The sequence below is a fragment of the Palaemon carinicauda genome, chromosome 5 (genome assembly GCF_036898095.1).
Source record: "Palaemon carinicauda isolate YSFRI2023 chromosome 5, ASM3689809v2, whole genome shotgun sequence".
In the NCBI taxonomy this organism is placed as follows: Eukaryota; Metazoa; Arthropoda; class Malacostraca; order Decapoda; family Palaemonidae; genus Palaemon; species Palaemon carinicauda.
In genome coordinates, this window is record NC_090729.1 from 143,254,634 (window position 1) to 143,269,375 (window position 14,742).

The following is a 14,742-nucleotide window of genomic DNA, read 5'->3' on the forward strand; positions in this document are numbered from 1 at the left end:
CTTTGTATTGATCTTTCCACAGTTTAGGATTTTTGCACATTGATCGAGCCTTTCATTCAGCTGCATTGTCATTGCTCTTCTCAACCTTGGTGTTTCATTCTCTTCATCACCCGAAAAGCATTTTACGTTTGAAGGGTCAGAGGTTCTTGAACCCTTTCTACGGTGTTCTTATTCTGTGCCTTGCGTACTGGAAGTAGTCACTGCTCAGTTTAGCATTTCCAGACACACCTACGTATTCCACAACCTATCAAAACCGAACTGTCATACATTTCAGGCTAATAATAAAAAACCACTCTAAAATCTTTAAAACTAAAAGGTTACTGGAATTAAAACCTTCTAAAGCTTGAAGGATACTTCTTGTATAACTAAAAATGGTGAAATAGCCCTTCTCTTTTAGCGCTATTTTCTCAATAGGCTCGCATTCTGAATGGCTAAAGAATTAAGGAATCTTTGCTACCTAAACAAATACCGAACGATAGAATACATTCGGTAAAGGTCTAAAGGTAATTCTCCATCATCAACAAGGAGACTTTGAATTGATGAAGTTCCAAATGCTCCTGTGGACAATTGAATACCAGCACAATGTACAAAATTTAATATCTTTAATTGGCTTGGGTTGGCTGATTATTATTATTATTATTATTATTATTATTATTATTATTATTATTACTTGCTAAACTACAACCCTAGCTGGAAAAACAGGATGCTATAAGCCCACGGGCTCCAACAGGGAAATTAGCCCAGTGAGGAAAGGAGACAGTTACAACATTAAAATAAATATTCCTTATATAAACTATAAAAACTTTAACAAAATAAGAGAAAGGGAAATAGATAGAATAGTGGTCCCCGAGTGTACCCTCAAGGAAGAGAACTCTAACCGAAGACAGTGGAAGAGTATTTTTCACAACCATAACTAATTTAGGGAAAAATTAAGGACGTTTATAATTTTAAAATAGTTTTATGGTCTGCCCCCATGATGTATGTTTTGTATTGGTCGCCTACTGTCTGGTGATTTCTGCATATTACTCACCTGAAAATGAGTGAATGATTATTAGTAATTATCCAGGGGTATTCCATCTGCGTTGCCAATTTTGTGTTGGTATGTTGAATCACACGCAGGCGTATATGTAACCCTTTAATAAGAGTCTACATTACTCCTGGCTCTGGGATTCCGACAATCAACTCAAAACAACTGAGCGTCGAGCATCTCATAAACAATCTCACAAACCAAAACAATCATATCAAACATAAGAGCATCATTCTCAAAAGACTTAAATCCTACTGCAATACAAAAGTATAAAGAATCACATCCTATCTTTGAGGTAATTAATAAGTGCTTGAACCCTAATATAAATATACATTATTTCAGTTATGTACATTTTATAACATGTTTTATCAATGCAAAATGATGCAATGTTGCGCTCAATACACGTAACATTTGAACTCCAACAGGGAAATTAGCCCAGTGAGGAAAGGAGACAGTTACAGCATTAAAATAAATATTCCTTATATAAACTATAAAAACTTTAACAAAATAAGAGAAAGGGAAATAAGATAGAATAGTGGTCCCCGAGTGTACCCTCAAGGAAGAGAACTCTAACCGAAGACAGTGGAAGAGTATTTTTCACAACCATAACTAATTTAGGGAAAAATTAAGGACGCTTATAATTTTAAAATAGTTTTATGGTCTGCCCCCATGATGTATGTTTTGTATTGGTCGCTTACTGTCTGGTGATTTCTGCATATTACTCACCTGAAAATGAGTGAATGATTATTAGTAATTATCCAGGGGTATTCCATCTGCGTTGCCAATTTTGTGTTGGTATGTTGAATCACACGCAGGCGTATATGTAACCCTTTAATAAGAGTCTACATTACTCCTGGCTCTGGGATTCCGACAATCAACTCAAAACAACTGAGCGTCGAGCATCTCATAAACAATCTCACAAACCAAAACAATCATATCAAACATAAGAGCATCATTCTCAAAAGACTTAAATCCTACTGCAATACAAAAGTATAAAGAATCACATCCTATCTTTGAGGTAATTAATAAGTGCTTGAACCCTAATATAAATATACATTATTTCAGTTATGTACATTTTATAACATGTTTTATCAATGCAAAATGATGCAATGTTGCGCTCAATACACGTAACATTTGAAGTAATACAGTACATTATTACAATAATACATAACAGTATGGGACAATACTTTTAAAAGATTCAGAGCTTCAAGACATTTAGCTTTTAATGCCTTTAGGAGTGGAACCCATGTCAATCTACAATCTAAAATTAATCCTAAAAACTTAGCTTCCCTTACACATGGAATCCATTGACTTTTCATGTATATATCCGGGTCTGGATGTACTCCCCGGATACGAGAGAAATGTACATTAGTAGTTTTGCTTGTTGAAAACTTAAACCCATTCATATCAGACCACTGAATAATTTTGTCAATTGCGAGTTTTAGTTTCCTCTCGACCATTAACATTCTAGCTCCAGCAAATGATATGGAGAGATCATCCACAAATAGTGTTGAGAGAACATCCGGGGAATGACAGAGGTCATTAATTGCTAGTGCAAACAGGGTTACACTCAGCTCACTACCCTGAGGAACTCCCTCTTCCTGACATTTACTCTCTGATAGTTTCCCCTACTCTCCCTTGATGCACTCTATGTGAAAGAAATGATTAGATAAACAATGGTAGCTCTCCTCTTAATCCAAATTCCTGACTGGTTTTAAGTATACCATATCTCCATGTAGTATCATATGCCTTTCCAAAGTAAAAAAAGACTCACACATGGTGCTCTTTGGAAGCAAAGGCTTCACAAATAGATGACTCGAGTTGTATCATCTCATCAGTCATTGAGTGCATTTTACTGAATCTATAAAAAACAGGTGATAAAATACCCTTCTTTTTCCAGGTACCAGAACAGTCTTGCATTGACCATCTTACCCATGATCTTACATAAGCAAGATGTCAATGCAATTGGTCGATAGTTTGCTGCTAAAAATTTATTCTTTCCCGGTTTTAAAAAGGCTAGAATAATAGCTAGTTCCCAAACACTTGGATAACTATGATCATGCCATATTCTAAAAATAATGCTTGAAATAAATAACTTGTATTAAAATGTACATGTTTAATCATTGCATAGGAAATTCCATCAGGTCCAGGGGCTGTATCGTTACAATTAGCAAGTGCCTAATCAAATTCTCTTTCAGGAAAAGAAGAATTATATGACTCTTCACTTCCTATTGCAAAATTTAAAATTTTCTTTTCTTCAATGTTCCTATACTGGTGACCAGGAGCTCCTTCACACTTGCATGATACATTTGAAAAATGATCAGCCAGGGCATTACTAACATCCTTTGCTTCAGTCACATACTGACTGTTCACCTTCAATACTGGTGGTGGGTTTGGGGTAAATTTGACAGCAATCTTTTTTATTTTCCTTCATACAGAAGATGGTAGTGTTCTGCTATTGACTGAGGAATCAAAAGATACCCAAGATTGGCGCCGAGCTTCTTTCATGACACGATGGAACTGTGCTCTACACTTTTTGTATGCTATCAAATTTTCCTCAGTACGGCGTCGATGCAATTTAGTCAAGAGATTTTCAATTGGCTTTGTGCAAGACAGTTAATTCGGAAGACCACCACGGGACTAGTCGTCGTTTAGATAATCTTGATGTTTCGGGAATCGAATTGACTCCTGCTGTATGGAGAGTTCCATTCAGCAGTTCTAAATTTGTACAGGTTGAGATGGTATGCTCTCCATCCCACCCTATGCCAAATCCAAAGAAGCAGTCAAAACCAAAGTCATACAAGCCAAAGTTGTCAACAAGTTCATGCCCAAGAGGAAGAGATGGGGAGTGAAAAAGTAATCAAAAGAAAGTAGAGAAAGTGCTGACTAATTTAGTTGGATCAAAAATTGGGCACCAAGGTCCAGTGGAAAAGCAGTTTTCACCATTCATTAAAGCTCAGCTGCTAATCCCTAAGCCCCCATCCTCGTCAAGGCTTCAGCATCTGAGGAGTACAGATTTTAGATGTAGCTGGGTGTGCTTCCCCACAATGTACGTAATTTGGATTTTTTGTGGATGTCCAAGACTATTTTTTCCACAGTTGGCACTAACAGCTGGCTTATTATTCAGTGTTCCCTTGCATTTTGGCTTAAATGGAAATACATTTGGCAATAATAACATCGCAATGGTGAAGGGATGTATGATTCCACCTGCAAAGATAGCCAACCAGCTTTAATAACATTTGGTAATCTGCATTGATCAAATGTTACAATCAAAGTAGCAAGAGGAATACGTTGCTCTCAACTCTTTTTTTCATTCTGACTACTTTTACTACTCCTTGACTTTTCAGTTCATCCTCAATTTCTTTTTCCTCTATGTCCAGCAATTCTGGAGCATATATCAAACCCCTACTCTGGTTGAAAGTTGGGTACCAAATGCATTTGATACTATGACCATCCAATGTTTTAAGTGTTTTTAATCTTTCACCTAGTATTGGGGATAGTGTCTCAATCAAGAGACTTCTATTTCCCTGTGGAAGAATTTTTGGCCGCCCTTCACATATAGTAACTATTTCCCGGTTAGCTTTAAAACATTTTCGCGCTCCTTTATTCCATTTTCAAATTCTAAAATTTAATAAAAAAAATTCATAATTCACTTCATCATAGTGACCAGGTAATACTTCTACCTTTCTATATTCTGCTGTACTGTTGTAATTTCTCACTCTCTCTCTCTTCTTCTTTAGTTTTTCTTATAATCATTCTTTACATAACGTGAATAGGGTTCTAATGTTACAATACTACAACCCGAGTTGGAGCTGTCTGTACCGAGATCCATGTTTATATTTTCCAGATCGTCAACAGAGGGGTTGGATTTTATGGAAAAAGCAAGCCAGGTTATCCACCTCATATTGGAGGATGTCAGTCCTCCTATTCCATGTGGCCCAACAAGAGAGGAGGCTTCAGTGGGGACGAGTCCTCTATTAGAAAGGGGCTGCTTCTGTTTAGGTGGGCGTAAACTGGTCAGTGGGGGTAGTTAGCCCCTCCCACTGGCGATCGAATGACTGCTGTCACCTATTACCCGCAATTATGGGTGACTTAAACCCGGATCATTGGAGCCCGATTCTTAACAAACTTGGTCTTCACCCAATGGGGTCTGCCAGAGGGTGATGGAGTCTACATTTGCACAGGCTGAGATGGAGTGCCGTCCATCCCATACTGTGCCAAATCCAAAGAAGCAGCAAAAGTATAATCAAACAAGCCACAGTCGTAAACAAGCTGAATCCCAAAAGGAAGAGATGGGAGGATAATAGAAATAACCATAAGGAAAAAAGAAAATGCTGACTGATTTAGTTGGATCAACAATTGGGCACCAAGGTCCAGTGGGAAAGCAGTTCCCACTGTTCATTAGAGCCCCAGTTGCTAATCCCTAAGCACCCCATCCTCGTTAAGGCTTCAGTATCTGAGGGGTCGGTATGGCTGAGATTATCCAATACTCTCGCATATAGTTTTAAATGCAAATACCTCCCAACCGTGAAACCTCCTCCCATTCATCGAAGCAGGCAGCAATATGTAAAAACGTCCACGCCAGCGGCTATAATGGATGCAGAAACATCCACGCCCAAAAAAGAATGAATACATATATTATGCACATAATATATACACATAAATATGACAAATTTTCTCATAGATTTGGGACAGCAACACCAAAGAAAGTTTGTAAAATTAAGAGAAGGTCGAAGTAATATTCAGAGGAAGAAAAAAAAAGATAAGAGAAATTTAGATTCGAACTGTGAAAGCAATTAACCCAAGTTCGAGAGCACTCTTGACTGTCACCAAGTTTCGACACGGGAATGATATACTGTGCTGAAGCTCAATGACTTCATCAAGGCATTCTCTAATTGAGAGGGTTTATTTTCTTTGAATTTCACCCTGATTTCACATGTTTTACCGTATGGTTTAAAAGTCATACACAATGCTCCATAATGGTAATTTATTGGTATATCACATATGTGGGTGACCTTTAATTTCCCTACATTTCCATCAAGTGTCCTGAGCCTTTGAAGTACGGTCCCTATTAGTTCCTTGGTCTTCAACAGAAGTTTCCTTATTTAGACTTGCACAGGTCGTCAACAGTGCCGGGGGCAATTCAGCATACACAGGAGCGACGTGGGGGGTCGTCAGCAGAATCCATTAGAAAAAAATTTGTAATGTTTGATTTGTATTTGTTTTATTTACCTGCTCGAGAATATTAATGCATCAAACGTTAAAAAAGAAATTTGCAATCGCCCCTATAAGCAAAATGAGAGTATAGGCCTACGTCCCAGATGGTCTACTCCATACCCTTCCCGAAGGATAGTATCAAAACATATAGAGACACAGGTGTAAGCCGAGCCTGCCTGTTAAGACTGAAACCAAGAAGCTATGGAATCATGCTCTCCTTACCTATAATGATGGGCTTCCAGACAAAAGACGAGAGTTCCATCCCAAGCATTATATCGCCCTGGATTCCGAAGGCCCAGCCCTAGAAAATAATTCCACCAAAAAGGTCCAAACCATCTTCGGGATGGCTGATATCACTCAATACTGTTATGTATAGCTTTGAAAGCAGACCTCAGAACCTTGACACATCCCATTCTTTGAAGCAGGAAGCGATAACGTATGTAGAAACATACACGAAAGAGGGCATGCCATTAAAGAATTACATGCACATACACACACACACACACACACACACATATATATATATATAGATATATATATATATATATATATATATATATATGTGTGTATGTGTGTGTCTATATATATATATATATATATATATATATATATATACATACATATAAATATGTATATATATATATGTATATATATATGTACATATATATATATATATATATATATATATATATATATTTATATATATATATATATATATATATATATATATATATATATATATAAATTTTGGGTCGAGATTTTGTTTTTGTCAAGATTTTGGTCTGTTGGGATTGTGAGTGTCTGGATTATGGCTGTAGGGATTCTGTCCGGATCCCATTTTATATATATATATATATATATATATATATATATATATATATATATATATATATGTGTGTGTGTGTGTGTGTGTGTGTGTGTGTGTGTATATATATATGTGTGCATATATACATACACACATACATATATACATACATACATACATAAACCATTATATATATATATATATATATATATATATATATATATATATATATATATATATATATATATATATATATATATATATATATATAGAGAAATTTTTCCCATAGAGTTGGAACAGCAAGACAATAGGAAGTTTATAGAATTAGTAGAAGATCTAAGTAGTATTCAGAGGAATAAACAGGTAGCAGAAAGAGAAATTTAGATTCGAACTGGGGGAGTAATTTTGCCAAGTTCAAGAGCCCTTTTACCCGTCAAAATATTTCAACATGAAAACGATATTTCCAGTCGAAGCATGATGACTTCGACAAGGCATTCTCTCGCTAGTGAATGATTAGAAGTTCTCTGGCATCCTGGTATCGAAGGTCATTGACGCCGATATCGTTTATTATTAATAAAGATTAAAAGAATATACAATTAGAACCAGAAAAGTATATATGTTATACGAGTTAAATAGCATTAGGAAAACCTGTTTCTCATGTAAATTTAAAAATGCCTCTAGCATTGTACTTCACATTATGTCAAAGGATCTTGGCAAGGATGAACCTGCCATCTTCACCCCTCACCTCAAACAGATATCTATTTTTTCTGTGCTATAAATGCGGCATTCAGTCAACAAATGCCTCACTGTCAAGGGTATCAAGCAGTCGTCGCAATTTTGTTGGTGTTGGCCAGCCAGCAGAAACTCATGTGTCATCTGAGTATGACTAAAGCGGAGACGACAAAGAGTAGTCTCCCATTTTCGGGGCATCCCATTATACCTCAAAGGGGATACAACATTGCTATTTCCCTCTTCTTATTTTCGGTTAAACTATCCAAATGGTGTTGCAAAATATCATAATTAAACTCTTAATTGGTGGTAAAAAAAATAATCACAGACAATTGGTTACCTTTTCGGTAGCAACTCGGATGCAGCATTCTTTGCCAGTGAATCTGTCTCTTTCTTTCCAGACACACCTACGTGTGCCAGAACTCCGCAAAATCGTACTGTTATACCTTTTAGGCCAATAATAAGAAGCCACTATAAAATCTTTAAAACTGAAAGGTTACTGGAATTAAAACCTTCTAAAACTTGAAGGACACTTCCTGCATAACTAAAAATGGTAAAATTGCCCTCCACCTTTAACGCTATTTTCTCAATAGTGGTTAATATGCCATATAATTCAGCAGTAAATATGGAAGATATTGGAGGAAGTGCACCTCTACAGTTAAAAGAACTACTATATACCCCAAATCCAATGCCAGCATCACATTTGGAGCCATTGGTATATATGAAAGTTGATTCCCTATGTTCTTCAACATGTTCCATAAAAAGAGACCTGACTTCTATTCAATATGATGATATTTCATCTTCCATTGCATACTCCGTTCTCATCATCTCTGTCTTTCTTCTATATATATTGAGCCCAACCTCATGTGATATTTCATGCTTTCTGACAAGCAAGCTTTGCAGGTCATGTGGTGTTCTGCTAATAAGGAGAACGTCATCAGCGTACTCTAGGGTCAGCTCTTTTCATAAATGTTTCTCTCCAGTTTCTTTAGAATGAGCATACTATAAATTTTCATGACAACTGACTTAAGTCTGATGTCTCTCTAATTATTGCAATCAGTCAGATATCCCTTTTGGGGTGGGGGGTGGGGGGTTCACCAACACATTTCTGAGAGAGATTAAAAGTTTCTGAGGTAGGTATATATAGGAATATGTATATCGTGGAGTACCTTATTTCATGTACTAGTTATAATTAGTCTGAGGTAATACTGTGTTAACTACATAGCTGATTAGTATCTTTAGGGAGTGAGTGACCAGAAAAGGCAACGAATATTTGTTGTGTAAAAGGCATTGTAAAGCAAAGCTTTATTGTTAATATTTTACAAGCTGAGATTAGCCATAGTTGGGAAAGCAAGATGCTACAAGCCATATGGAACAAAAGGGGAAAGTAGCACAGGAAATAGAGTAAGGAAATAGATAAAATATATATAAGTAATGAATACAAATCATTCTAACCGAAGTGAGAAAGATCAAGTTTCTCATTACTCTGTTTATTGTCAATCATATCAAATATATTCCCTTTCTCTTTGTACAGCCCGTGACAAGACAGCTATCTAAATATAATAAAGGAGGAACTGTTAATGATACACCAAAGAGTACCGATTTAAGGGTAGCCACTATTTGTGTTCCTGGGTTGTACCAGAAACGTTTTCTGGTTTCCTTTTCTGGTCAAATTGTATTGCATTTCAGTTGAAGCATGAGCTATTTGAGCCACAGCTCATACACAAGTATACTCCAGGATACAAGAGTGTAATTGATATGCAGAAGTATGAATAGATAGTGTAGTGTGTGTTTAGGGCTTTGAATCTTTGCTGATGAATATTTCGAGTAGTTGCATGAAAAAACTATTACTGCAGCTTCCTACATAGGACAGTCACCCATAATGCGGCAGCTAAAACAGGAAAGTAACTACAACTCTGGTTCTTTTTTTACTTTGGTTTTTCTCTAGAGCCACCCTATAGGAGAGGAAGTTGTTTAGGGCATATAGACACATATGTATATACATATGTCTTCCCTCGTTTGTGGTAAGTGATGCCAGATTAGTGTAATCTTTAGAAAATATGTTATTAGCTTTAAGTGCATTCATTGTCAAAATAGACTCTGAAAGTAAGATGTTGGCAAGTATCAACCCAAAGGTACAATAAAAAATCATTCATGGGATGATCCTCAGGTGTATAAAAATGTTCTAAAAGGTGTTTATACTTCAATTACTAAAATATAAATATGAATACATAGAATATTTACCTGATATGTGGTGCCCTATAAACTATGGAGATATCTTAACAAGCTTTTTATTAGCTTACGCCTGATTGCTTTCTGCATCATCCTTAGCGTACCATCTCCTCTTTTGGTTAGAACATTCGACACTTAAAAGATATAAAAAATATATAAGACTTTTTTCTGATATCAAGTCTCTGTAGAGTGAAGCCACAAAATTATGACTATGACTTAATTGCTTGGATATGAGGTAATTCAAAATACAAAATTTGAAGATATAACATTGAAAATTCAATGAGAAACGTTTTTATTTTTTTGAAATTAATTCTTTCACAACTCCGAAAATCACATTTCTAAAATTTAAACTCATCTTTGAAAAATATTCTTAATGATTTATTGATGAAAACTGATGAGATATATATTTTCTGTTGAGCACCAAGTGATTTATATGAGACTGACATCCATATGTGTTGCAGATGCTTAATGATAGATTGATTGATTGATTGATTTGAGGTTTTCTGGCCTCCTGACATCTAAAGTCATTGATGCTGATATCATTTATTATAAATTAAGAACAAAAGAATATTCAATTAAAACCATAAAGGCAAATATGTCACTTTAAAAGTTAAATAGCCCTAAGAAGACCCGCTTCTGAAGTAAAGCTAAAAATAAGGCTAGCATGTTAGGACACATCATGTCCAAGAATCTTGGCAAGGATGAACCTGCCATCCTCACCTCGAGCCTCAAACAGGTATCTACTTCTTTCACTACTATAGAGGAGCATTCGGTCAACAAATGCCTCACTGTCAAGGGTACCAAAAACTCGTCGCAATATGGAGATGCTTAATGAACATATCAAATACCATCTAAGAAAACTTAGGGGATGACATGGTTTTCATTATGAGCAATGCATGGCAATCTAACCATAGGTTCCAGGATGAAATCTCTGTTTTCTTGACGAGAATTAGAGCGCCTATATATTTTGGCAGATTTATATAACTAACAACAGGGTTCAAACACTTATAAGAAGAAAAATGCCAACTAAAAATTGCAACTAAACATTCAAGACTGTTTGAATGATTACATCACATTATTATATATTTGATATCAAAGAAGAAAAATAAAACTTTTGGCTGGTTTCAGTTAATCGGGTTACCCATATGTATGTGTATTTGTAGATGCATATGCATGGAAGAGTACAAACTAAATAGAACCATCAATAATGGGTGATAATATAAAGCACATATCTAGGAAAATGGAGATTGTTTCCCGGGCTTTGACCTTACATCAACTGTTATTTGAAGACAACCTCTCGGGTACTAACACAAAGCATTTTTGTTCGCACTTCTATCTTAACATTTAATGTATATAATTAGTATCACTGACCATTATGCTAGTAATGTCTTGAAAATAGAAAAAAATAGTCAGATCTCGTACACACACATACATTCATACGTATAGACAAACACAAAACATACATACATACACACACACACACACACATATATATATATATATATATATATATATATATATATATATATATATATATATATGTATATATATATACACACACACACACATATATATATATATATATATATATATATATATATATATATATATATATATAGATATGTGTGTATATATATATACATATATATCTATATATATACATATATAGATATATATATATATATATATATATATATATATATATATATATATATATATATATATATATATGTGTGTGTGTGTGTGTGTATATATATATACATATATATATATATATATATATATATATATATATATATATATATATATATATATATATATATAAGATGAATTTTCAGTATCTTATATGACAGGTCAGGAGAATAAGAGGAGAGCTGAAAGTGATCTTAGCAATTAGACTTGCAAGAGTAAACACTAATCACAGCATATTTTCCCCTTAGGACAAACTCTCAAAATCATTTCCCTAAACATATGATTTTCCGATCAGTTATTCCTTTTGGCATTCTATTACTTGTGGCCTCTAATGCTTTCCTTGACTCTTTGCTGCTTAGCTATTTGTAATTCTCTATCAAAATATATTCAGCAGTATTCAAGGAATTTCCACGAAAAAGGGCCTGACACGTCTTCCTTTAGAACTGATGATCAAGTGGGAACTATTCATCATTGTTTGATTGTATATAAATATCGTCACGAAAGTCTACTACCTTATGTAACTAAGATATATCAATCTGAACACCTAAGGTGTGGTGAGGTGAAGGTAGGACGAGTGTTCTAGTGGATAAAACACTTGCGAGTTAGTTTCACAGGTTTGGCGGAAGTCAACACACGTATTTTGTTGCCGTTCATTTCCTCCCACCAGTGTGCTTTGTGACATCACGGTGCTTAACCATCGTCTGCAGTAAGTTGGTTAACTATTCCACATTATTCCATTTTTGATCTCGCGACACCATATACCAATCATGAATATCTTGACTAAATCACTGAATTCAGCAGAGCAAGATGAAACCGGCAGTTTACAACGTAGCAAAATGTGACGCCATACATCCCTTCGTCTACACTTCGTTTTTGTGCAATTTTTAGCAGGATTTGTATTTTTCATTTAACTTTTACAAAATCAAAATATACCGTTAATCTTGAATTTTGATGACATTTTCTTCGTACTGTGCAATATTTGTGCAATTCAGTTTGCATAAACTTTGCATTAGAATTTGTATTTTTTTCGTTCGTCTGTATAGACTTCCATGTTACTATGTGCGCTGAGTGGAAGAAAAAGAGGAGTAATCTTTCTTTGTATGTGGGTTGCATGTTGCATTATAAGACTCCCCTGATGCAGCCATGTATGGGAAAGAGGGCGACCTGTCATACAGTGTAGCTACAAAGGCTTTAGGTGATCAATGGTAATCCAATCCTCTTTTCCGCGAATTTTATGAGGAAAGCTTTTGGGGCACAACGACTGACAAGGATTGGCCGGTGTATGGGGAGCAAATGGTAGTTTGCGACCGTTGGTATTTATAAAGACATGTGTTGTGGTGTGTAGGTCTTTTAGTATGTGTTGCTTTGCTGGAAGCAAGTAACACTGACTGCAGGGAATCATTTTTTTTCCAAAATGTAAAATAGATGCTGAAGATCATCAGAGGAAATAGCAAACGGAAAATATTCAGCAGGAATGACCAACTTGTCACCAGGTACCATTCCATCAGCTGACACATCCATGGTGTCCTTGTGAGTGGTCTTCAGTCCGAGAAAGACCCAAGGTAGTTGTATAAACCAGCATGAGTCGTTGCAGCGAGACATCAAAGCTGCTTTGAGGGCACGATGGAAACGTTCCACTATTATGTTGGCTGCTGGGTTTAAGCAGTAGTCTTAAGTGAAGTGATAAAAGAAGATTCCCTAATGATGTCAACAACTGACAGGTGAAGGCGGTACTCACGTTGGAAGTATTATGGTCTGTGGTGCCAAGTTTTGCCATCCATCTTGAAAGTAAGACAGCAGTACTTGAGACGAATGCTTTTTCAGGACAACGAGTGAAGCGATTGAAGACTATGAAAAGGTAATGGTGTCCTTATGACGAATTCATGTGTCAATGCACTTTTGACAATGACCCATTTTGTTAATGTCATGCTATATGAACTTTGACTTCAGTAGCTCTGCAGTAGATTAGTACGATGGGTGCGAGAAGCCATGGATCAATTGAAACACCTATCAATGCATGGAGGCAGGTATCCAAGGGAGTGACCTACCATTACCGACGTCACAAAAGCGGGTGGCGGAGTCATCGGAGGTGACGTCTTCATAATTGAGAAATGTGCAGGATGTCCTGCAGGTTTGGTATTCCGGGTTCTTTCGTTGGCCTTCTGTTATGGCACTGTAATCCATTAGCAAGTAGAAAGTGACCACTGTGTTTCTGGAAAGGTAGTCGGCCACAGGATTCAGTAACATGGGGTGTAGTTCACGGTCATTATAGTAGCGGCATTATCTACAAAGATCAATCTGAAGTGCTGAGCTTCACATTATTGGCCATACAGAAGCATAAAAAGAAGAATTTTTTTCTCTTTTTGTATATGTGGATAGTGATAAAATTATCCTATATATGTATATGTATATATATATATATATATATGTATGTGTGTGTGTTATGTATATATATATATATATATATATATATATATAGATATATATATATATATATATATATATATATATATATGTGTGTGTGTGTGTGTGTTATATATATATATATATATATATATATATATATATATATATATATATATATATATATGTGTGTGTGTGTGTGTGTGTGTGTGTGTGTGTGTGTGTGTGTTTGTGCGCACGCGTGTGTGTGTGTCTTTGGGCGTACATGTGGGTGTGTCTGATTTTCTTGTTAGTACAAAGAGGTATATATTGTTCGAATTACCCAAATTATAGTGAATTTTGAAGTAATACATGTGGTTCTTGTGAAAGTCATGCAATATACAACATGCTTTAAACGTGAAGGTTATCCATATTAATATGTGCCAAATTCATAAGGATATATCTGCTTATCTGAAGCAAGTATGACCTTTTGGTGAGTTAGTTACTGGAATACTTTTTCTTAGATTATAAAGGCGAATGATCTTAAAATCTTTATATTATTCCTCTAAATCTTTCTGTATGTTTATTGCCATCTTGCATCCAAATGATGAGAGAGAGAGAGAGAGAGAGAGAGAGAGAGAGAGAGAGAGAGAGAGAG

The 14,742-nt window shown here is 35.5% G+C and overlaps 1 protein-coding gene across 1 annotated transcript in view; it reads left to right on the forward strand.

Annotated features, from left to right (window-relative positions):
• Positions 1 to 12,296: 12,296 nt before the first annotated feature.
• LOC137640612 (uncharacterized) overlaps positions 12,297 to 14,742 on the forward strand; it is a 13,164-nt gene continuing 10,718 nt past the window's right edge. Inside the window, exon 1 of the mRNA XM_068373118.1 lies at positions 12,297 to 12,408. The gene's annotated coding sequence lies outside the window, so the exon portion shown is untranslated. The remainder of the gene's footprint in view (positions 12,409 to 14,742) is intronic.